General features: G+C 41.9%; 1 protein-coding gene across 1 annotated transcript in view; it reads right to left on the bottom strand.

Annotated features, from left to right (window-relative positions):
- Window positions 1-22,320, bottom strand: part of LOC121282627 (kelch-like protein 4) — a 414,008-nt gene extending 391,688 nt beyond the window's left edge. The window contains exon 1 of the mRNA XM_041196421.1: window positions 22,104-22,320. The gene's annotated coding sequence lies outside the window, so the exon portion shown is untranslated. The remainder of the gene's footprint in view (window positions 1-22,103) is intronic.
- Window positions 22,321-26,720: the final 4,400 nt, after the last annotated feature.

The raw sequence follows: 26,720 nt of genomic DNA, 5'->3' as shown, positions 1-26,720 counted from the left end.
TCACTCAACTAAGTCAATTCTTGCAAATGTTTTTTTTTTCAATTTCCTTCCTATATTTTTCTTGTGGCCCCTGTAAGGAGAAACTGCTTTAACTACATTTTACCATGAATGTCAACATAATTTAATACTTGAAGGAAAGAATTAACTTGTTCCACACTTGAGACTGATTTCACTGAATTTCCTTACCATGCTTAGTAACCAGATGCATAGGATCAGGCATCTTCCACAATTGAATGAAATGCTAAAACTCACCACACAGACTTGCACATGAATACTGGCCCTTTCCACAAACTATCAGAGAGCTTCCAGAAGCAGAAGAGTAACCCAGCAAGGTTCAGCATTTTCACGGGAAGAGGACAAAAAAAATGCAAGGAATAAAATGCCACTGGATGAGGGGTCTTGATTTGCATTAATACATATATTTCAGAAAAGAACAGTTTGTGATGTTAAAATGGCATTCCGTCCAACAGGCAACATAACAGTTAATGTAATGTAATAATTATATTTTATTGAAAATAAACAGGGCTGTACAAGATTTGGGGAACATTAGCTGTCTACCAAAGCTCTTCAGTCTCATCTGCTCTTTCTATAATTACATGCATTGCAATGTACAGTTTGGCCCCACTTCTAACAGTTTTGGAGTGAAGAAACAGGGCTGTGTCCCAGCCCATATTTTGCTTGGCATCTACTCATCCATGCTTCTGACCTCTGCCTTCCCTGCAGATACGGAAGCCATCACTTGCATACTAGCTCAGACGGCATGATCTAGAATCTACTAAGACTGAAAACGATGACAAAAACACATTTGAGTCCTGATCACGGAACTCCTCTATGCTGACGACACTGTGCTAGCCACCCACACGGAAACTCAGCTGCAAAGACTCATGGACTGTCTCTCCCATGCCTGTAACTTGTTCTTCTGACTACGTGTCAAGAAAACAGCGGTCACCGGACAAGGTGTTGCATCTCTGTCCCAATCGCGCTATAGTAAATAACACCCCACTAGAAGTAGTTAGCAAATATTGCTACCTCAGGTCCATAGTGACAGTCAATCTATCCCTTGATGCAGAATTAAATACATACATAGGGAAAGCAGCTACCATCTTTGACTGACTCACAAAACGCACATGGAATAACATCAAGCTGACCCTTCGTGCTAAGCTGATGGTTTATAAAGCATGTGCTCTCAGCATGTTGGATGGCTGTGAAATATGGATGACTCACAGCTATCAAGAAAAGAAGCCCAACAATTTCCATCTTTGTGGTCTGCAGCGCATAACGGGTATACGAGCAGTCAGAGGTTTTGCACTTTTTAAAGGGTGGATTATTTAAATTACTTGACAGCCTGACAGTTCTGCGTACCTCAACAGCCCTCCAAGAGCATTTACGACCTCTCTAAAGATTTGTAACTTCCACCTTGCCGGATAAGACACTTGCTCCAGCAAAAATGGAAGAAAACTCGGCACTGTGTTCAAATGGCCCAGCCGAGTTCAAGTCGCCCTCGTGTGAATCCCAACCTGCCCCATTTCCCTTCTGATGAAAATGGGATCTGCCGGAAATGTGGTTGGGAACTCCAGATCCGGGTCCCATCTGCCATTTTGGAAGGACTCCAGAATCTCCACAACTTTTGAAAATCCGGGCCTCTGTGCAGTGAGGTAGCTGGAATCAGTAAGACATCCAAAGGTCCACTTCAAAGATCCTTGCAAGTATGCCATGAAGATACTAAGCATCAGCTTATAGCACCTGGGCATAACTAGCTGAAGACTGAAGGAAATATGGGCTGGCTTGCACCACCACGATGACCAGTGGCTACAATGGTTTGGCAACAGACACCACAAGAACAACCCACGACACCTGGTAGTTTCATGTGCAGTACCTGTGGCAGAACCCGCTTCTCAAGGATTGACCTCTTCAGCCATCAACAAAGGTGTGCCATATGAAAGCACCCTATCCAAAATGGATTGTTTGCTACACGTCCATGATCCTTCGTGGAAGGAAGGATACCAATGAAAGATTAAAAATAAAGACAGTGAGCCATTTGTGCTCTATGGATTATTAAATTCCTATTTCTATTCAGATCACAAAAATTCAACAGAAATTGAAAGCAACAGTTTTGACACTTGAAATCTGAGAATCTGAGTGATTATCCAGCGGAAACTATATTGGCTACAGAAGCTTTTTGCAAAAGAAAACCGATTATTTGGGAAGAGTAAATACAAAAGCAAACTCAAAGAATGTAGAAGCAATCAATTTAAAGTGTCACACAAGACGAACAAATCTTGGTGAATGAATAGAAAGTGAGAATTGGAAGGAAAATCACAACCCCACTTTGTAATATTCAACATGCATCTTACTGACAATCAGCTAATAAACACTGGCCTGGATTTTGAGGTAATAATCACAGTGAAACTGTCAGCATTTGCTGTCATTATTCCTCTGAAACTACAACTTCTGAAGTCATACATGTGCAGTAAAACATAAATCCAGAAGTTGCTGACTGTGACCCTATGTTTCCCCAGAGGTTGCGTTGTTGAAATCCCACTGCAGATAGAAATCATTGAACTGACAAAAACTTCCACTTCTTATGCTATTAATCTCATTGTAAGAGTTCAAAAAGTTACACCTTGTTGAATGAGACATGGCTGTGTAATTACTGTTAAACAGCCAAACTGGCCTTGCTGGTGTAACTTTTATATTTGTTGAATGTCAAATTCCTCCATTATGATAAAAAAAACCCACTTTTTTTTAAGTTTGTCAAAGATATTTCATCTTCTTTCTTAATCTCATGTATACATCCCTATTATTTAGCTTGCGATCTGTAAAATTTAAATTTAAAGGTGAAAGAGTTTATTGTTTTTTCCCTTCCTGGTTTGATGCCTGTGGGAATACTTCAATGTGATTGTCTAATTACCTGTTTACTGACATTACTGCTGCTTGATGCCTGGGGATCCCCTTGACTTGGCACCAGATTCAAACTGCTATTGGAAAGTGGAAATCCACATCTCAGAAATCGCTAGATCTTTATGGGTGGCTTCAAGGTTAGTGGTGAGCAATATAGCTTTACTATTGGCTGGGAAATGTGGCCCACTGTGTTTTTCCACAAGCAATACAAAATGGTTGTCAAACGTGCACAACTTTTAAAAAATTTTTAATACCGGTTAAATCCCCTGTTAATCTTATCCCACATAGGTTTTCCTTTTCTGTTTCCTTCCTTCCTATGTTGTTCTTGAGGCCTGCTCACATAGAAACCACTTTAAGTACATCCTGGGTAAGACAGTAGCTTCATCCAAAGGATTTCAATAGAATGTGCAGCAGTCTGAAATAAAGAATCAATGCTGAGATGCTCATATGTGTCCGACCATGCAAAGAAGCAACAAATCTGTGTATGTAATGAGCTTAAAATGCAACAAGTACTTTTGCACAATATTTACACATTTCCCAAGATGCACAAAGAAGATGCTTGGCCTTATATCATGCATTTGGAAATCTGCCAGCATGAAACCGGCGCAGACACAATGGGCCAAATGGCCGCCTTCTACACTGTAACAATTCTGTGATTCTGTGAAACACAGTTCCAATACATCACACTCCAATTAGCAGCACTTTAAAGAGCAGGGGAGGTTTTTTTCTTGTGGGAGACAGAGACAAGCAAGACTGTGGAACAGCATCACCTCCAACAGGGATGTAAGGATGTCTGATGCAGCAATGACGATCCTGATAAGGCAAGAGACCAAGAGAAAGGAGCATCACTTCTGTGCTACTGTGGCAGTTAGTTGTAGTTCTTGTTGTGGGCAGTGATAGGAATTAGTTAGAGCCTCCTATTATAAGTGAAGTTTTTGTTGTAGGGTGGCAGAGTTATGCTATTAATGATAGACTTGATCTGCAGACTCTTCTTAGGTGGAAACTTTAAGTTTATTTACAATATACTCAGCAGCAATTATATGTGTGCTTTCAACTCCAACTCTATCTCTACACTGAACTGCTGAGGTTGCCCGCACTACTCTCCTATTGGTTACTACAAGTCATGTGATCTTGCCTAACTAGTGTTATTCTTAAAGGTACATTACACACTAAATAAAACCATAATTGCTACATTGCTCCCCGTTTAACTCGGCTATACATATATTTACAAGAACATATTATTCAAGACAACATAATATTTACACTAGGTAAGGAACTTACAAGTTCAGTCTTTCAGGTGGTTTCCTGTGGAACGTCCCAGCTCCACAACTTCAGATTCTTTGTCAAGAATCTCCTTTTCCAGAGTTGCCTGAACATCAGGTGCTTCAATGGGCACTTGGACTTCTGTATTCTCAACTCTTACAGGGACATCAGACCTGTCAGTCCTGGGTTGAGTATCCTCAACAGGAAACACAGACCCGATCCATGATCACTAGTGGAGTCAAATCTTGGTGATTTGTCTCTCTCTTCCTTAAATGGTCCACATGTTTATGGATGATCCAGCCTTCCACTTCCACATGGTAAGCTAGAGATCTAATCAGCACACTTATTTCGCCCGGTAACACTTTCGTCCTTCCTGAAGTTTTTCACGTATAACGGCTCTCCCACAGTAAATTTCCTCTCGCAACTATGCCAGACATGTCTAGTTTTCTGGCTTCCCTGACTCCATTCCACCTTCCCCTCTAAATTCGGCATTATTAAGCTCAATCTCGTCCAGAGACAGTGTTTCAACAATAACTCCACAGGTGTGACACCTGCTGTTGTGTGAGGGATAGTCCTTTAATGAAAAAGAAAGCGTGCTAGCTTGGTTGCCAAGGAATTGCCAATTAGCTTTTTCATGCCTGCCTTGAATGTTTGAACAGCCCTTTCAGCCAGGCCATTTGAGGAAGGGTGGTATGGTGCAGTTTTCACATGAGTGATACCATTGAGGCTGATAAACTGTTGAAACTCAGCACTCGTAAATGCCATGCCATTATCAGAAACTGCTACTTCTGGTAGTCTGTGAACGGCAAAACCCTGACGTAGTTTCTCAATTGTAGCACCCAACGTTGGTGACTTCACCTCATATATATCCAACCATTTTGAATGGGCACCGACAATGAACAGGAATATTGTTCCCAGGAAAGGTCCAATGTAGTCAATGTGTAATCGCACCCAGGGTCTACCTGGTCACTCCCATAGGTGTAATAGCGCTGTTGCTGGCAACTTTTGCAATTGCTGACATTGCACACAGTGCTTTACTAAATCTTTATTTCGCCACTCATCCCAGGCCACCATACTATGTTCACCATTATTTACATATCTGAAGGCATGTTCCCCAATTACTATAATGACGTGCTATGGTCTTAATTCAGGAAATTCCTGGATGGGCACGGAACATAGTTCAAATGAAAGTGGCTCCCTTCCCTTTGGAGGAACTGTCACTCGTACTACCCATCCTGGCTGGTTATTTAATGTATTCTGTTCACGTACGATTTTGTTTCATCAGATACTGGCTCCTGTGATCAACCATGTAGCACTTGTTCTCGTACATGAGATAGGACTGTGTCCCGACTTGTCCAGTCCCTGATCTGTCAAGCACATACCAGTGAGGAATCTAAGAAATTTAACAGTTAAACAAGTTCCCGTAGAACTGGGACATGCTCATCATTTTCTTGAAAAGGCTTGTAAACTACCAAGGGCATCAGCGTTTGTGATTTGCTTGCTAGGCCTATGTAGAAAGCACATTTGTATGCTGCCAAAATTAAAGCCCATCACTGTATTCTTGACGAGGCTATGGATGGTACAGCCTTGTCCTCACTAAACAATCCTAGCAATGGTTTGTGGTCTGAAACGATGGTAAACTGGCAGCTGTGTACATACTGGTGAAATTTCTTGATACCAAAGATGATGGACGGGCCTTCTTTTTCTATCTGTGAGCATCCTTTTTCCACTGTAATGAGCATTCTTGATACATAACCTATTGGCCATTCCATGCTGTCATCCATCCGATGAGAGAGCATTGCTCCCGCTCCATAGGGAGATGCATCACATGTCAACACTAAGTCTTTCATCTGGTCATAATAGATTGAATGAGCGCAACAATTGCTTCACCTTTAAGAAAGCTTCTTTCTGGGGTGCCTCCCAAGATCAACATTGGTTCTTCTTGAGTAGAGAATGCAGGTGGGGCCTGCACTGTAGACAAATTGGATAAGAACTGTCCATAATAGTTGATCATTCCTAGGAATGATTTGAGCTTGGAGGTGTTCTTTGGTGCAGGTCCCTCAATTTTGGCTGTCATGTTCTCCTCAACCAGGTGGAGGACCTGTGAATCTACTCAGTACCCAAATAGATTACCTCCCTCATTTGGAACATGCACTTTTCATTTTTTAAACCCACTCCAGCTTGCAAAAAACGTTTTAAGATTTTTTCTGAAGTTTGCCAAATGCTCTTTTTCAATGAATTCTATCACCAATACATCATCTAAATAGACTACAACCTGGGGCAGTTCCTGTAGTAATCTTTCCATTGTTCACAGATAGGTGGCACAAGCAGAGGAAACACCGAAAGGCAATCGTGTGTATTGGTACAACCCTTTGTGGGTATTAATTGTGACAAATCCCTTGGAGGCATTATCCAACTCTAGTTGTCATAAACATGACTCAGGTCCCTCCTGCCAGCTTGGCATACAGGTCTTTGATTTTTGGAATGGGGTGCCTGTCTAACTTAGCAACTTTATTAACCTTCAGTTTGTGGTCCCCACAAATTTGGATGCTTTGGTTAAGTTTAAGGAGGGAGACTATGGGTGCTACCTATTCTGAGAACTGAACAGGTTGTATAATGCCCAGTTTCTGTAGCCTGTTCAATTCAATTCGACACTTTCTCACAGGGCATATGGCACCGGTCTCGCTTTCATGAAGCAAGGGGTTGCTTCTGGATCCACATGAATCTTGTCTTGCATGCCCTCGATTTTCCCAGTTCATCCTTGAAGATGCTGGTGTACTTTCTAAGTAATTCTGGTAGCCCACTTGCTCTCAACTAGAAAATTTCAGCCCATTTTAACTTAATCTCCTTTAACCAATTTTGCCCCAGGAGGCTTGGCCCTACCACCATTGAGAGTAGCTTTGCTGACTGGCTTCCATGATGGACAGTTGGCTCTGCTTATGCCTTTTACTTGAATGTCTTCACCCGTATATGTTTTTAGCCTGGCAGCTGTTTCTTCTAAACTTAATTGATGTTCACCATTATTTACATATCTGAAGGCATGTTCCCCAATTACTATAACGTGCACCCATGTGCACTTCCATTCTTGTCATTTACTTTCACAGATATTGGTTCTGCTTTTCCAACTTTCAGATTAAGCAATGAGTAAATGTCTGAATTTGTTGGTTCAGGGTCTTTTACATTATAGCTTTCATTGGGCTTCTTCTTTTGTTTATAAGCCTGCTTGAATCTTTCCTTGCACTGCCTCATCATATGTCCATTTCTGTGACAATAGTAGCATTCAATTTTTTAAAACTGTGTCATGAAGATAATAAGATGTGTAATGTTATTGGAAATTATTTTAAATTCAATTTGTAGTAGGGTCTGTGCCTGTGCATGTAAGTGTATGTGTCTTAATTGGATTAAAGCCAGCTAGTCTGGGTGCTTTGATGTATAATAGTTTGAGAAGTTAAACAGGAAGGTCGAGGGTACATTTGCATTTTGTTGAATAAATCATTCAAAGACTGGGGTGAAATTTTGCACCTAGCTAGGAGACACCAAGAAATATGCTTATATTACTAATAAAATTGGTAGTACAAAAGGGATGTTATTGTAAGAAGAGGTGGAGTTCAAAGGGCCTAGTGATACAATGAGAATTTGCATTCAAAGGCAAGACTAGTTATATACAGAAAAAAGTTTTGTGTGTGTAGGCCAGAGGCATATAATATCTAAGCAGTCTGTCAGCCCTACAACTGTCTGCAAAGGAAACAAATTGAAAGGAACTTCATTTTGAATTCATAAGATAAAATGTGCTTTGCCTGGTGTCTGTTTAAGGTCAATGGGTTGTTGTTACCTTGGTGAAGATTTACCTGGGAATGATAAATTTGGGGACTTGTTTAAAAGTTACTATGGTAGTAATTTGTAGATATGTGTATAGTTTTAAATTTGTTGTTAAATTAATAAATGTTTAATTTAATTTATATTAAAAACATCTTGAGGCTTGGTGGTTTTTATCCCTGAATTCAGAGCTGCATCTCAAACATACCAATTGAAAATATAGGCTATTGACAGTTATTTAAAGATTGGGATATTAAATAACTCAGCCTTTACCAACTGCAGTGTCATAACAACTGCCAGACACCTCTATTAAAATTATTCTTTGATTTCGCTACTAATTTATTTTTCTCTATTCTTTGGCTAGCGAGGGCTGTTTCCCACTTCTTGGCGGAGTCTTACTTTTTAGCGTCACTTTCGTCTGAGGTTTCGTGCCCAATGTGGAGGACGGCGCCACTTTGGGAACCCTGTATTGCTTTTGAATCTTTTATTGCATTTTCCATGGCCAGCGCTATCTCTAGTGCCTTCTTCTAAAATCCAGATTCACTTTGGGCAATGATCTTTTCTGAATAACGTCCACTTTAACACCACATACTAAACGATCTCTGAGTATGTCGTTCAGAGTCGTACTGAACTCACAATATTCTGTTAACTGCTTCAAATTTACCATGTAGCATGCAATTGTCTCACCCGGGTTTCTATTTTGCGAATTAAGTCTGAATTTCTGTATCATAACTGAGGGCTTAGGTTGAAAGTGACCCTTCACAAGGTTTACCAATTCATCAAAACTCTTTGAATCTTGGACACTGGGTGCCATCGAACTTTGAAACAAAGCATAGGTTTTGCTCCCACAAGTACTCAAGAGCCTCTTCTCTTCCCCTGTAATCTCGTTCCCTTGAAAAATTGTCTGTGGCAGATTCCAAAGGACCAATTCTTCCCAACTGTGACATTTTGAGAGAAGATAACTTCTTCAATTTTAACGGAGCTTGCTACGTGCAACCGCTGGGTGAAGTACAGTGCCAATTTCTTTTTAATTTGATTTCTTCTGTTCAATCCTGCTTTATCCTTGTCACCAGTTTGTTGTAGGGTGGCTGAGTTGTGTTAATAGTGATAGAGTTGGTCTGCAGACACTTCTTGGGTGGAAACTTTAAGTTTATTTACAATATATTCAACAGCAACTACATGTGTGCTTTCCACTCCAAATCTAAATTGACTGCTGAGATAGCCTGCGCTACTCTCTTACTGGTTATTACAGATCATGTGATCTTGCCTAACAAGTATTATTCTTAAAGGTACATTACACACTAAATAAAATCATAATTCCTACTGTTTCTTTTAGCACTGTTCCTCTGAGAACTGTAGGTATAGTGTCCTGGACCTATAAATTCTGTTTTGAGGTGGTTTTGCTACCACGCCTCCTATTTGTTGTCCCTCTAGCCGCTGTTGCCCCTGCTCTTGCCAGAGTGAAATTCCCTTAAGAGTCTTCATGAATAAAGAAATGTGGCAATATTAAAACCCCATAACAGTTCAGAATATTATAAGCAACTACAAGAACTGTACATGCCTAAGATGGACAGAATGTTCAAGCCAATGCAAGCTGTTTTCTAACATTTTCTACAGCTTTTCCTGAAAGCAGTTGAGGATTCCTTTATATATTACTGGAAATGCTTACGGCTTTTACAGACCATGGTTGGTGCTTAAGTTTACTATTGCTCTAATAAAAGAAAATTTTGGAATATAACAGAGTTTGAAATATGAATAAGCCATTCACCCATTTCCTTCACAGCCAATGTACAATATCTTTACAACAGGGTTTTTGAATCTCCTGAGGGAGAATACCAACCATTGACGACCAGTAAGTCAATAAAGTTGTGAAAGACTTCTCCCCAGGTCTAAAAGCGAAACATTGGAATATTGATATAACCCTATAACTCTGCACAGCTGAGCTCTGATCAACTGCTTTGCACAAATGACTGTTGACCAAGCAGCACAGAAATGATTATATTCCTCAGAGCATTTAATTAGTATCTGTTTACTGAGTTTTTAATCAGTAATGTTTGCACACACTCTTTGTAATATACTTGCTGATCTTCTGCAGTATTGCTTTGAATAAGTGAGGGGATATGCTGTATTACCAAGATGTTTTGTAACAACCCATTTGTGCATTTAAATTATTCATTATGGTGAACAGCACTGCATGCCACACAAAGACTACAACATTTCATAATTGGCCTAAACACTGAGCTTAATTTTTCTGTAACAATTGTTTGAAGAACTGTTACTTTAATTAATTTTTAGATTAATTTTAACATCACAATTGCGTGCAAATTAAGCATTGGAACACAAATATTTCATTTTGGAGAGCTGTATATAAAGAAATATCTCGTGCTTTAGTAATTCATCATACTTTTGCCATTGACATAAGTTAGTTGTCTTAGACTTCAAACATCAAACCAAAAGAATAAATTAATTGTGGTCCAGCTCCATCTTTCAATGCTGCATAGACTAATGATTTAAATTAATCTCTGACATTAATTCTTGAATCAAACAGAATGTAGAGTTCAATCAAAGTAAGGTCGAAATTGAAGTATAATTTGATAATGTGCAGGCAGCATATTAACCTCAGCTATTCTCCAAGCGTGAGAGAGTACTGGGTGGCAATGTAGATTCAAGCACTGTTCTTTCGGGCTTATCTATCAGACTGAGTGGATGAGAAACTTCTGTTTATTTTAAAAAGCAGAAATACAGGAATTTACTGGTCTAGAAAAAGAACATTGCAACCAATCAGGCTAGTCTTGATGTCTGGAAATATATCCTATACAAGAATTGTACAAGCATACAGCACAGGCCGATGTCATTCAGCCCTTAGTTTCTAAAAGTAACTTATCAACTCATCTTCTCCTTTCCTCAAATTTCAACATTCCAAAGGAATGATTCCCTCCATGATACCCTAGTCCACTTGTCAAACACCAGAAACACCCCTCCTTCCCTTTCCCATGGCACAGGGGAAACAGCATCTCCGCTTTTGTACCTCCTGCCTTCAAACTCTTCAGCACCCCAAAAACTCCCTCCAAGTAAAACAGCAGTACACAATACAGTACTGCTTCCAATTTAGTATTTATTCTCCTCTCATGATGTGATCTCCTCAACATTGGAGAGGCCAAATGCAGATTTAGGGATTGCTTCATGGAACACCTCCTTTCACTCCACAAACAAGAAATGAGCTTCCAGTTGCCGGTTATTTTAATTCTCCACCCATTCCCACACTGACCTCTCTGTACTCAGAATCCTGCAGTGTTCAACTGAAGCTCAGCTAAGCTCAAGAAACAGCACTTCATCCTTCAGATAGGCACTTTGCAGACTCAACACTGAGTTCAACAATTTCAGATCAAAAGCTCTGCCCACATTTTTTTGGACAGCAGCTATTGGTAATGACTCTACCCTTCCCCAAATACAGTTCCTCATTGTCCATCTTTTATGTATTTACACATCCCATTACCATATTCCAATTCCTTCATCATCCATCTTATCATTTAATATTCCCTGCCTACCACCTATCACAGACCTTTGCTTTTGTTCTCCACCCTCCCCGTTCTTCTTGCTTCTGTATTTGCTTAAAACCTGTTATTTCACTAATGTTTTCCAGTCCCACAAAAAGGTCATCAACCTGAAATATTAACTCTTTTTCATTCTGCACAGATGCTGCCTGACCAGCTGAGTATTTCCAATAGTTTCTGTTTTTATTTCAGACTTCCAGCATCCACAGTATTTTGCTTTTTGCAAATTAATCTAACTAAACATATAGGGAGGTAGAGGCACAGTGAAAATGTAATTCAGAAGCCTAGACTACTGTTCTAGAGACAGGGAATCAAATCCCACTGTGGTAGCTGGTGGAATTTAAATTCAACTAATAAATCTGGAATTAAAAGCTAGTCTCTGTAATAGCGACCATGAAACCATTGATTGTTGCAAAAATCCATCTAGTTTGATAATGCCCTTGAGGGAAGGAAATGTGCTTTCCTTACTTAGACTGGCCTACGTGAGACTCCAGACCCACAGCAATGTTGTTTACACTTAAATGCCCTCTGAAATGGCCTAGCAAGCCATTCAGTTGTACAAACTGTTCCACAAAAGTCAATAAGGAATGAACCTGGACAGACAACCCAGCATCAACCTAAGCACTGGAAATGACAACAGCACATCCAGCCCTGTAGACCTGCAAAGTCCTCCTTCCTAACATCTGGGGACTTGTGCCAAAATTGGGAGAGCTGTCCCACTGACTGGTCAAGTTAAAGGCTGACATAGCAATACTCACAGAATCATACCGTACAAAAAATGTCCCAGACACCACCATCACCATCCCTGGATATGTCCTGTCCCACTGACAGGAAAGACCCACCAGAGGTGGTGGCACAGTGAGATATAGTCATAAAGTGGTCCATTGCGTTGTTTGACACTGTGCTAAATGGGCACATCCTGCCACATCCAGTTGTGAATGGTGTAGACAATTAAACAATTCAGTGGAGGAGGATGCACCACAACTATCCCCGTCCTCAACAATGGGGTAGCCCAGTGCATCAATGCAAAAGATAAAGCTGAAGCATTTGCAACAATATTCAACCAGAAGTGCCAAATGGATAATCCATCCCTGCCTCCTCCGGAAGTCACCAGCATCACAGATGCCAGTCTTCAGCCAATTCAATTCACTTCACATGATATCAAGAAACAGCTGAAGGCACTGGATACTGCATAGGCTATGGGCTCTGACTTTAATCCGGCAATAGTGCTGAAGACCTGTGCTCCAGAACTTGCCGTGCCTCTAGCCGAGCTGTTTCAGTACAGCTACAACACTGGTATCTACCCAGCAATGTGGAAAATTGCCCAGGTATGTCCTGTACACGAAAAGCAGGGCAAATCCAAGTCAGCCAATTACTGCCCCATCAGTCTATCTCAATCATGAGTAAAATGATGGAAGGTGTCATTTGCTTAGCAATAACCTGTTCACTGATGCCCGGCTTGGGTTCCTCCAGGGCTCTTCAGTTCATGACCTCATTACAGCCTTGGTTCAAACATGGACAAAAGAATTGAATGCAAGAGGTTAGGTGAGAATGACTGCCCTTGACATCAAGGCAGCACTTGACCGAGTGTGGCATCAAGGAGCCCTAGCAAAACTGGGGTCAATGGGAATCGGGGGAAAACTCTCTGCTGGTTAGAGTCATAACTAGCACAAAGGAAGATGGCTGTGGTTGTTGTTGATCAATCATTTCAGTTCCCAGACATCACTGCAGGAGTTACTCGGGGTAGTGCCCTAGGCCCAACCATCTTCAAATACTTCATCAATGACCTTCCTTCCATCATAAAGTCAGAAGTGGGGATGTTCACTGATGATTGCTCAATGTTCAGCACCATTTGGGACTCCTCAGATACTGAAGCAGTCCATGTCCAAATGCAGCAAGACCTGGACAATATCCAGGCTTGGGTTGATAAGTGGCAAGTAACATTCATGCCACACAAGTGCCAGACAATGACCATCTCCAATAAGAGAGAATCTAACCATTCAATGGCATTAACATTGCTGAATCCCCCACTATTAACATCCTGGGGATTACCATTGAACAGAAACTGAACTGGGCCAGCTATATAAATACTGTGACTACAAGAGTAGGTCAGAGGCTAGGAATTCCATGGTGAGTAACTCACCTCCTGGCCCCCCAAAGCCAGTCCACCCTCTACAAGGTACAAATCAGGAGTGTGATGGAATACTCTCCATTTGCTTGGATGAGTGCAGCTCCAACAACACTCAATAAGCTTGACACCATCCAGGACAAAGCAACCCGCTTGATCTGGTGTAGGCAAAGCCACAGTGCTTTTAGGAAGGAATTCCAGGATTTTGACCCAATGACAGTGAAGGAACAACAACATAGTTCCAAGTGAAGGTGGCATATGGTTTGGAGGGGAAATTGCAGGTGATGGCATTCCCATGCACCTGCTGCCCTTGTCCTTCTAGGTGGTAGAGGTCATGGGTTTGGAAGGTGCTGCCTAAAGAGCCTTGGTGAGTTGCTGCAGTGCATCTTGTAGATGGTACACACTGCTGCTACTGTGCATTGGCGGTGGAGGGAGGGAGTGAATGTTTAAGGTGGTGAATGGGGTGCCAATCAGGTGGGCTGCTTTATCCCGGATGATGTTGAGCTACTTGGGTGTTATTGGAGCTGCACTTATCCAGGCAAGTGGAGAGTATTCCATCACAATCCTGACTTGTACCTTGTAGAGGTAGACAAGCTTTGGGGAGATAGGAGGTGAATTACTCGCTGCAGAATTCCCAGCCTCTGACTTGCTTTTATATTTATTTATATGGCTGATCCAGTTCAGTTTCTGATCAATGGTAACTTCTAGATGTTGATAGTGGAAGATTCAATTATTGTAAAGCCATTGAACATCAGGAGGAGCTGATTAGATTCTCTTTTGTTGGAGATGGTCATTGCCTGGCACTTGGGTGGCACAAATATTACTTGCCACTAATCAGGCCAAACTTGAATGTTATCCAGGTCTTGCGGCATATTGGCACCTTCTGCTTTACCTGAGGAGTTGTAAGTGGTACTGAACATTGCGCAATCATTAGCAGCATCCTTACTTAAGACCTTATGATGGAGGGATGGTCATTGCTGAAACAGCTCAAGATGGTTGGGCCTAGGACACTAACCTGAGGAACTCCTACAGCGATGTCCTGGCAATGAGATGATTGCATGACTCCAAGCAACAGAGTTTTCCCTCTGATTTGCATTTTCTTCAGTTTTTCTAGGGTTCCTTGATGCCACATTCAGTCAAATGCTGAGTGTCAAGGGCAGCCACTCTCACTTCACCTCTTGCATTCAGCTCTTTTGTCCATGTTTGGACCAAGGCTGTAATGAGGTCAGGATCTAAGTGGCCCTGGCAGAACTCAAATTGAGTGTCAGTGTGCAGGTTATTGCTGAGTAAGTGCCTCTTGATAGCACTGTCAAATGCACCTTCCATCACTTTGCTGATGACTGAGAGTAGACTGATGTGGTGGTAATTGGCCAGATTGGACTTGTCCTGCTTTTTGTGGACAGGACATACCTGGACAATGTTTCACATTGCCGGGTTAATGCTAGTGTTTTAACAGTACTTGAACAGCTTAGCTAGGGGCTCAGCTAATTCTGGAGTACAAGCCTTCAGTACTATTGCCAGAATGTTATTTGACCATAGCCTTGCAGTATCCAATATCTTCAATCATTTCTTGATACATGGAGTGAATCAAATTGGCTGAAGACTGGCATCAGTGATGCTGGGGACCTCAGGAAGTGGCCAAGATGGATCATCTACTTGGCAATTCTGGCTGAAGATGGTTGCAAATATTTCAGCCTCATCTTTTGCACTGATGTGCTGGGCTCCCCCATCATTGAGGATGGGGATATTTGTGAACCCTCCTCCTCCAGGTAGTTGTTTAATTGTCCACCACTATTCACGACTGCATGTGGCAGGACTGCACAGCTTAGAGCTGGTCTGTTAGTTGTGTGATCGCTTACCTCTGTCTATTGCATGCTGTTTCCACTATTTGGCATACAAGTTGCTTCACCAGGCTGTCACCTCATTTTTAGGTATGTCCTGGTGCTGTCCTGACATGTCCCCCTACACTTCTCATTGAACTATGGTTGATCCCCTGGCTTGATGGTAATGATAGAGTGAGGAATATGTTGGGCCACAAGGTTACAAGATCATGGTTAAATACAGTTCTGCTGCTGCTGGTGGCTCACAGTGCCCCATGGATGCCTATTTTGAGTTGCTATATCTGTTCAAAATCTTGCCCATTTAGCACAGTGTTAGTGCCAAACAACGCAATGGAGGGTATCCTCAATGCGAAGACAGGACTTTGTCTCCACTAGCAGTGGTTACTCCTAATGATACAGTCATAGAAACGTGCATCTGCAACAGGTAGATTGGTGAGAGGGAGGTGAAGTAGGTGTTTCCCTCTTTCTGATTGCCTCACTACCTGCCGCAGACCCAGTCTAGCAGCTATGTCCTTTAGGACTTGGCCAGCTCGGTCAGTAGGGTGCTCCCGAGTCATTATTGGTGATAGAAATCCCCCCCACCCAGAGAATATTCTGTTCCCTTTCCATCCTCAGTGCTTCTTCCAAGTGATGTTCAACAGGGAGGAGGACTGATTCTTCAGCTGATGAGGGTGAGGGAGTTGCAATAGGTGGCAACAAGCAGGAGATTTCCTTGCTCATGTTTGACCTGATACCATGGGACTTCATGGGGGGAGTTGATGTTGAGCTTTTTAGTGGTAGTATCATCCTACATCTGACCCAAGCTTTAATAAGTTTTGGAAAGCTTGAAGATGGCACTTAATGGACAAAATACAGTGAGTGCCACATCCTAGCAACAGCACCTTCAATTTTGATTGTCATTCCCTGAGAAAAAAATGAAATAAATAAGGAAAGTGAGAAATAATAATTGCACAGGGAATAGAACAAAAAGAGTTGGAAAGCGAAATGGAAAAGAAAGTGTTACAGAATTGGTCTTGGTTTGACTGATCACACTCTGCGGCAGCACTGCAAGTGTTCCTAGGGAAATCAGTGGCTCAGAAGCACACGGTTTGAAATATTACATTGGAAGCCTAGAACCCTGAATAAGTTATCAGAATAGTTTCCACATTTTTGCTATCATCAATCATACCCGTTTACAGCAAAAACCAGGTTGAAAATTACCGAACACTATTTGGAGAATACAGGGAAGGTCAAATTTTAATCTGAGAAAACGGAAACAGCAAATTAAACTGTGATTAGCAATCGACTATATTAATTTTCATAAAATTCTCATTTTTTAACTTTAGGTTAGCATTAGGTTTTGACTGCTTCATTCTGTATCAAAATAATCATTGACGTGCTAACAGTCTACTGCATTATCTATATATTACTTACTAGTTATGTTACAATAGTGAGCTAATTACACTGAAAGGATCCTGCTCTATTAGATGAGGATACATAGAGGGCTCCAAATAGAGGATGTAGTGGATGGAAAGCGGAGTGGGCGGGGGGGTGGGTTTTGGGGGAGTGATGTTGCCTACAAAAAAAGAGCAGAATTTAGTACAGCCCGTTGGTGCATGCAGGATGGCAGGCAGACCAGGATAATTGCCTAGGAGGCTGAGTAATCCCCTCCTGGGGCTGAAAAATTTTCCCACATTCAGTGAGTGGCAAGAAGGCGTTGACGCGGAAAACCTGCTGGCTAGCAGCGGGAAAGCAATTGGGCTTCTTCATTCGCCACTTCAAACTGATTATCCCTGAGCCACTGGGATTTAATAGGGCTCAGGGATTACAGGAGATTCAAATCGGTGCCTGGTGCCTCCAGAAAGCCACCCAGCAAACGCTGTCAAGTTTGCCAGCAGCCTATCAGAGGGGTCCCTCATTCACAGGCACTCAGAGCCCAATCGAGGGACCGGGCATCAGGTAGTCAGGCATCTCACTGAGAGACATCACCCTGCCCTTGCAATGGATGACTCCCCTTGCTGAAAGCCCCCGTGACACCCCATCTACTTGTCTCCAGGGATCCAGCAACGATCTCTGGTGAAGGCCCTGGTATGTTACCAGCAGTGGCACTGTGGGTAATAGAGAGATGGGGACCTCTGATTAAACATAAGCAGTTGGGGGTGGAATTTCCACCCTGCTGGGGAGTTAATCTGATATGAGGCCCGACGCTGTCCAAGTATATGCCTGCTTACCTCATAATTGTGTTCAACCACCCAGAGAAAAATGCTGTGAGGATCCCACTGGCTCGCCAATCAGTGTGCGGGACACCCCCATCACCAACTCCAAATTCTGCCCCATGTTTCTACCATCATCTGACAGCATCATTAAACCTCAAGGGAAAAATTCTCCCCTCGTCGCGGAGAAAGTGCAGGAGTGAGTGCGGGCAGGTGCGCCTCTGATCGGCACCCCCAATCGGGGGTGTGCTGCCATTTTACCTGGGCAGGCCAATTAAGGGGGCTAGGAAGCGTTATGCGCTCCCTATGTGGGTGAGGGGGGTTTCCCTCAGCCAGAAGAGCGCTCAGGGAGATTACTTCGGAATTAAAACTTTTAAGACAAATGTTTAAAAAATTTCCCTGACATGTCCCCTCAGGTGGCACTGTCAAATGAGTTGGGACATGTCCATCACTTTTACTCAAACCTTTATTAAATATTTAGAAATCCTCATGAAACCTCATTCCGCCTGTGGATGAGGTTTCATGCTTTCTCTTAAGCCCACCAGGGCTCCTGTCCTGCCTGCCAACCCTAAGGTTGGACGGGCAAGTCCATTAATTATTTCAATTACTTTTTAAATGGCCTCAATAGGCCGTTGACAGGTCGGTGGACGCACAGCTAATTCAGCTGCGCCCCCGCCGACCTGAAAATGGAAATGACCCGGGCTGACGTCGGGAGTTCCGCCCAACGTCATCCTGAGTCATTTTACGTGTCGGCGAGCAGGCCCCACCCCCACTCGCCAACCAGAAGATCCTCGTCCAAGTTTATTTCAAACTGTTGTTCAGTTAACATAAGGAGTCAATGTTTTCTTTTTCCTAGCCAGTTTCTCTCACCCAGATTGAATCTTGTTTTCGCCAATTTTCTTATTACAACTTTTCACTTTATTCATCTTATACGGTATTGATCACACTCTGACACCATAACCCTTTTGGCTTTTTTAAAATTGTGTTTCATTCTTTTATCCAGTCTCATTCTCAGTTCTAATGTAATATTCAGGTAGACAGTCAGAGACCTGAGACTAGCTTCACAAAACGTTTATAGTAATAATAATTAATGTTGACTAAATGCCTATGTTCCCTCAAACTCTATCTATTATTATGGTTGTTATAAACTGTCATTGAAATATAGCATGTGACAAGATAAGAGATACAATGAAAGCATTAATTTGTCATGAAACCTACTGTAAAATATAATTAATTACTTTTTAAAAAGCACGTTATAACCAAAGAAGATTGTCACGTAAATCAAGTAGGGGAGCTGGTCTCTGTGGATTACCAAACAAAGACTTTCTTATAAGTTGAAGGTCATTATTACTCATTAGTTAGATGTTTGAGTTTATGCAGCCTTTCAGCAGTGTACTGACTCAGGAAATAGCTAACCTCCATTATGTACCCTCTGTCTATTTAATTAAGTCAGCAACTTCTGCCCATGTTGATGTTTCTGACAAAATGGATCTGGGTTGTTTACAGCACTAATCTGCTTTCGTTTACAATGGTGTGCTGAGTTGTCCAAAGAAACTATCCTGGAAACGTCTAACAATAAAACAATTACATTTTTGTATATATGTTCAATGACCACCACAAAAAAATATCTTCTTCACTTCTAACCCAAGCTGCCTCTTGTGCTAATATTCTGGGAAAGATTTTGATTGTTTTTGTCAGTGGTACAGTATTTCTTCTTCATGGTTATATCATTACATTCAAGTCTATAATAGTAAATGAATGAAAAAGTAGGGTGAAGAAGGTAATATAATGTGTCCCAGTTTTCTTAAAACTTCAGTTCCCTATTTAAAAAAAAAGGTTGTCCTGAATTCCTGTTGTGTGAGAAAAGGATTCTACAGTAACCGCTTCTTTTTGGAACTTTATCAAACTTTTCTTTGTTTCAGGACTGATATTGTACAAAGTGCAAAGCTTGACTCTGAAACATTAGGCAGAATTTACTGCTCTGCATCATGGCCAGTTTGGTGGCTGGGGGGCTTTTCATCAGGCAGGAGACTGGCAGGTGGAGACCCTGTTCCCTTCCCGCCTCTGCCCTGATTAAATCTGTGGTAGAAAGGCTGCAGATGGCCTTCCCAACCCACCACCAATGGAGGCCCTTAAATGGACAATTAATGCACTGTTGAGGGCCTCATCCCACTGCCACTGGTTTTCACCCAGCAGTGGGTGGGTGATGCTGGGGGGAGTTTGAAAAGCAAACTATATTGGTGTTCCTTTCAGGATTCTGTGAGTATGTGGGGTGGGGGTCGGGGGAGGAACCATCATTCAAAGGCACCCAGTGCCTGATCAAGGGACCCAGAATTACAAAGTAGGGCCTGCTGAAAGCCACACCCCCTTCCTTTGCTGTCAGTTGTGGTACATCTTTAAGTGGGTATGGTTATGTTGTCTGTATATGTTACTAGAGGAGAAAGGATGCAATGTATCAGGTGATTCAGACTGGTTTGTTCTGAGGAAGCTATCAACTCAAGTATGAGTACCAGTTCTCCAATGTAATCTTGCCACCAGCTTCTCAGCAAATACTTAATCAATCAACCTATGTATTTTTACATTAACCATATGCAAGCAAGACCTGGACAACATTCAGGCTTGGGTCGATAATTACCAGGCAATGACCACCTCCAACAAGAGAGAATCTAACCATCTCCCCTTGACATTCAATGGCATTATCATCATTGAATCTGTCACCATCAACATCCTGGGCCTTATCATTGACCAGAAACTGAATTAGACCATCCATATAAATACTTAGCTACATGAGCAAATCGGGGGCTGGCAATTCTTTAGAAAGTACATCACCTCCTGACTCCCCAAAGTCTGACCACCATCTACCAGTCACAAGTCAGGATTGTGGTGGAATATGCTCCACTTGCCTGGATGAGTGCAGCTCCAACAACACTCAAGGAGCTCAACGCCATCCAGGACAAAGCAGTCCACTTGATTGGCACCCCATCCACCACTTACTCTCTCTACCATCGACGCACTGTGACAGCAGTGTGTACCATCTATGAGAAACACTGCAGTAACTCACCAAGGATCCTTTGACAGCATCTTCCAAACACATGACCTCTACCACCTAGAAGAACAAGGGCAGCAAATGAATGGAAACACCATCACCTGGAAGTTTCCTCCAAGCCACACACCACCCTGACTTGGAAATATATCACCATTCTTTTCGTGTCGCTGGGTCAAAATCCTAGAACTCCCTCCTTAACAGCACTCTGGATGTACCCACACCAGATGGACTATAGTGGTTCAAGAAGGTGGCTCACCACCACCTTCTCAAGGGCAATTCGGGATAGGCAATAAAAATGCTCATCTAGCCAGTGGCGCCCACAACCCATGAAAGAGTAAAAAAATCCCTTCTTTGCGGTTTGTGCCTTGATGTTTATCAACTAAGTAAGCATAAGGAGAAGGAAAGCACAACACAGCCAACTCCCTACCTCCTTCCTGCAACTACCTCCTCACGACCCCCTCCCAGCATCACTCACCTGTTCCTAGGTCCCTCTGCAACGCTGGGCCTTGGGCAGATGGAATACTGCCAGCAGCCACTGCCTCCCTGGTGGCGCTGCCAAGCAACGATTGGCTAGCAGCTCTCGGTAGGTGGGATTTGGAGCCCCAGGAATCCTTTTTACCAGGGAAAGGCCGCCCTGTCCAGCTAGGTGCCTGAGTGGCATTTAATTCAGTGGGCTTTCCCTAAAAGAGGTGGCACAGGGCCAGAATTCCATCACCTACATTAAATTCCACTGATTTTGTAATTGTCACCCTAACTATTGATGAAGTAGTCCCCTCATTTATTTCAGTGCCAAGCCTGAACTTGGAATTTTGATCCTTAGAATATTTGAGCTGTTTATCAAGCAGACAATATAGGTTACAGAGCTATTATTTGAGATACGAACTGTAGGTTAGATAGTTTCAGAAATCGAACCCATGATATAAGGTAGCATAATTGAAGTGAATTCAAATACCTTGAAGGTATTTAACAAGTGAAGCAAAATGATTGAGGAATAGAAAACCACTGACCATGTCAGAAACTGGACTGTAGAAACACATATTTTGAAATCAATTTCAATTTGTTTTCTTGAATCTTTTGTGAGGAATTTTTGTAATGCTGCAGTACCTAATGCCTTGAAAATATCTTTGGTAATTTAATAATTATATATATTTTTTAAATAAAAGGAAACACAATCACCTTATTCAACTCAACTTGACTGTTTCCTGGCACCACCCAGGTATTACTTACTGCAATATGACAGCTTTAGTATTTACACTGTGTACACTAAATAAGAAGTATTGAATTAGTTCAATCCCGGTGTACTTTATGTCTAAGGTTGGTCTGTAGCAAATACAAATAAGAGAACAAAAATGAATCTCTTACCTTTGAAAGAAAAAGAACAAGAGACAGCCAGACCCCGTCAAACTAAATTGTATCCAGAGCAGAAAGTCGTGTTTTCCTTCCTTGTTATAACAAAAGTGTCTACTTACTAAGCTGTGGCGTTAAATATGCTTTTCTTCGTCATTTAATGACCAATTATTTTGCAGAATGCAACAGCAACCTGCTTCCTCTTTCCTCTGCCCTTCAAAGACTGATAAATGTTTGCCTTCTACCCCAAAACACTTTCCTTACTGCAGGAAGTTGCAGATAATTGGAAGTTGCAGATAAGAGGAAGTTGCAGATAATTGTTTTCCGTTTCACTTCCCTCAGCATCTACACTGAATAATCCTGAGCCCAAAGATCATGTAGTTGTTTTCTATATATGCCACCTCAGTGCACAACAACACAGATAGATAGGTAACATTCTAAACTCCCCATATATACCTGTTAGAGTTAACTCATTTCAGATATAATTATCAAGGGCTGTCAAGTATAAAACCTGAGAATGTTTCAATAAAACTCAAACTTTCACCTGACAAAGAATTTAACTTGAGAATAATGGGGAGATGTCTGACATTTGTCGTAAGAGAACTTAATTAAGCAGGTACTTATTTGTCATTGTCATACAGCATTGTAACCAAAATGGAACTGTTGCTTTGATTATTGGTATTACTGAAAGGAGAGAGCACAGAAGAACGTCTTTGTTTTAGGGCTGAGAGTGACTCCTGTGCATGTACACACACACATGACACCAACCCCAGAGACATTGAGTGGCTCCCACAGCAAGCTGAAGTTTTGTGCAAGACTGTTACACCTTTTTCCCCAACTGATGGTTCTCAAACTAAATTTAAGACATTAAAAGTTTATGGTAGTTAAATGTCACATGAGTGAGAATGCATTCTGAAGTTCGGTTCTTGTTTTATTTCTGGTAATGGGGGAAGTGCTGAAATTTTTTTAACCCCTACAGCCACGCAAAGCTGAGATTAATCATCAATGAGGCATCAAAAGTAAATAAATTCAGTGAGTCAGTGAAAATAACATGGAACAGGGGCAACAGACACAGGAATATTAGAGGAAGTCTCCAAATACTTCCGAATTCTTCTGGTAAATATGGATGAGTTGAATGAATTTATATCAATCTATAAATATTGTAGAAATCAATAGTAGCTATTTTTTAGTAACAGAGTATGCACAGATTTCAAAAATTAGTGTGGCAAATTGTAGCAAAGTCCAAAAATTGTAATAAATTTGGTTCACTTAATGACATTGTAAGATCTTCCTATTAACCAACTATACCAGTTCTAATGTGGCTTAGACTGGGGTGGGGAGGGGGTTCTAAATGTTTCCCTGCTTCTCCCTGCCTCCCCTTGAACTCCTAAATTCAGCTTGAATATACAGGTGCAAACATGATACAGGTATCATGCCCAGATGGTGATTATTTATTTGTGAGCTCTGATAATAATCAGTAAAGGAGGATCATCACAGCTAAATCAAATCCCACCTCTTCTGATATCCAAGCCTCATTTAGTAGCAATAATGACCACTGACTTTGCACCACAGTGGTTGACTCTGAGTTAAGCACCACCTAGTGTGGCTTAGGAACATCCCTGCCTCCAACCTCCCATCTAGAGGTGTCTGCCACATATGCTGCAGGGGAAAACAGTGTGCTGAGAAGGTGCATGATTCACTGGTCTCTATTTTCTCTGGGCCCACTTATCAGGCAACTGAACTTTTCATTTCTGCTTGCCCCTTCCAATGCCCTACCAAACAGTCAGCCTTCAAAGGTCATGGCCAATTGTCGGTGTCAATGTCTGATATCTTCATATCTTGCTTGCTGGCGTCCTTGTAGAGGATGTATGGATGCCCAGGAAGTTATGACCCAGTGGCCAGTTCACCTAACATAAATTGATTACATTACAGTAAGTGAAACAGCCAACAAATGTGGCCAAGCCAGCATCGATGTCGTTGGCTAAGCCATGACTGCATGCTAATGGAATTAGCATGCCCCAGAACCTCTAAATGAGTGCACTTGTCCTGCTAAGAGATGCAGAGGCAATATCTGAGACAGAGAAGGTGGTGTTACGACCATGTGAGGAGGGGTCAAATGGCTCCCTTCTTTTCTCTCTTCTTGGTTGACCACAACAGGCTTTTGGTTTATGATAAGGGTATTCTTGCTAATTTTAGTATGTGCTTAACTGTTTACGTGCGGTGTTTAAAGAATTACTGGACGGGATTTATTGAGTTTAGCAAAGAAAGAGGTTGCTTTATTTGTATTTAAACCAATCTAAGTAAAATACTAAAAATACACTCCAACTTCTGCACATGCACGCACACACACACACACTCAAAACTCATGCACGTACATATATGAATGAGAGCAGATGAGGATAGATTTGGCCAAATTATAGTCCATAGGAAATAAAAAAAGTTCACTGTTTGTAGTTTTCTGTTTCCTCTGACTGCAGGTAGAATCCAATGGTCTTGCTTCCAAGCTTGAGGCAGTTCCAGCTGTAGCTGGTAGTTCTGCCTCTCCGGAGATGCTGCTGTGGAATTGAATTCATTCTTTAAAAATCTGTCTATTGCAAATGGAGACACAGTCAAATTAGTAGACAGGGTCCAAGCTTACCAGGTAGATGGAGTGTGTGAGAAAGACAGAGAAAGGGGGTAGGGGCAGGTGCTCTACTCAGCTCAACTTCTAGTTCTATTCTGCTTAAAACCATGTGCTTAAAACACATACAAAGAGCTTGGCTTATCATATGAGTTCTCTCTCCAACTGGCAGCAATTCAGACAATGATAATTCCATATTCTAATTATCACTGGATTAGCTCATCTGGAGTGCTATCTTAAAAGTCAAGTCTTTTTGTCCAAGCAATTAACCTTTGAATGGTTTGTCTTCAGCTGTTGAATACTGTCAAGAGGGCAGGAAGAAAAATTTTTCACAGTCCCCAGGGGCAGTTCATTGTCCTTGGCGAATCTTGCAGACTTCACATCTCTTCTCCAAAGTTTAGAATGTATATACTAATATTAATTAGTGTTGGCCATCTTGCATAGGTTGAATTCACTTTAGCCTGTTTCACAAAGTATCCTTTACAAGGTCCAATTCCTGTTTCCAGCCGATGAATTAAAGATCAATATTTGATGTAAACACATCTTCATAACAGTGGAAACTGTTCAACCTTTTCTCCTACCTAACATATGTTGTCTAGGCCTCATTACAGTGGAATAATGTGTTGAGAACACAAGTTTAGTAGACTCACAGTTTGGTGTTCTCAGTTAGGTTGCTGCTGTTCCACACTCTCTTACTCAGCTTGGACAAAGCAGCTACAGCTTTTGCCATGCGCGTTTTCATTTCAGCATCAAGTGACAGATTGCTGGTGATAGTGGAGCTGAGATATGTGAAGCTATCAACAACCCCTAGCATCAAATTGTGAATGCTGATAGATGGTGGTATGGCAACATCCTGGACCATGATATTTGTCTTCTTGATGCTGATGGTCAAATTGAACTCTTTACAGGTATGAGAGAGTCTGTTTACTGCTGCAGGTCCTCCTCAATACAGAATGTTAGTGTGAAATCATCAGACTTGGTGCGTCTTTGTCTTGGATCTAAAATGATCAAGACTAAAAAGCTTTCTATCAGTTCTGGTATGTAAGTAGACACCCTCTGTAGATGGCCTTAAGGCAGATGACAGTGGCAAAGATAAGAATATGCAAAAGAGTGCCAATGCCAGGACACAACCATGTTTGACCCCATTGATGATCTCAAAGGGTTCCAAAGTTGTGCAGTCAAAGCTAACCTTACCCATAATGTGGCCGTGGAAAGAGGAGATTACGTTGAACAGCTTCAGCGGGCAGCTTTGGGAGGCTGCAATCAGGACAGCCATGATCTTATTGAATGGCAGAATGGGCTCAAGGGGCCGAATGGCCTACTCCTGCTCATAATTCATATGTTGGCTCAATAATAGTTGTAAAAACCCAGCTGGTTCACTGACATCCTTTAGGGAAGGAAATATGACATTCTTTCCTGGTCTGGCCTCCAAACGCACAGTAATGTGGTTAACTCTTAACTACCCTCTGAAATGGCCTGGTAGGTTACTCAGTTCAAAGGCAATTAGGGATGGGCAACAATTGCTGGCCCTGTCATCAATGCCCACATCCCATGAAAGAATAAATAAAAAGCCAATTTTCTCCAGCAGCTTAACATCTCTGCTCACATGGTCAAATGCCTTGGTGAGATCAATGAAGGCAATATATAGTCGTCTCCTTTGTTCACATCATTTCTCTTGTAGCTGCTGGACTGAGATGATCATGTCAATTATAGATCTTGCAGTTCTAAAACCACATTGGTTTTTGGAATAGGTGGTTCGAGCCAGGATCTGCAGTCTGACATGGGCAACGTGAGCAAATACTTTTCCCATGATGCTTAGCAGGGAGATGCCTTGATTGTTGTTGCAATCGCGGCAGTCAACCTTGTTCTTGTACAAGGTCACGACCTTTGCATCATGCACATCCTGGGGCACTGCCCCTTCCCTCCAGCAGAGACAGAGAGGTACGTGCAGATGCTGCAGGGGTGCTGATTTCTCATTCTTGGTAGCTCAGGTTGTATGTCATCAGCACCTG

Source organism: Carcharodon carcharias, chromosome 9, assembly GCF_017639515.1.
Source record: "Carcharodon carcharias isolate sCarCar2 chromosome 9, sCarCar2.pri, whole genome shotgun sequence".
NCBI classification, from domain to species: domain Eukaryota; kingdom Metazoa; phylum Chordata; class Chondrichthyes; order Lamniformes; family Lamnidae; genus Carcharodon; species Carcharodon carcharias.
Note: the sequence above shows the minus strand (reverse complement) of the source record. Positions and strands in the feature narration are given on the sequence as shown.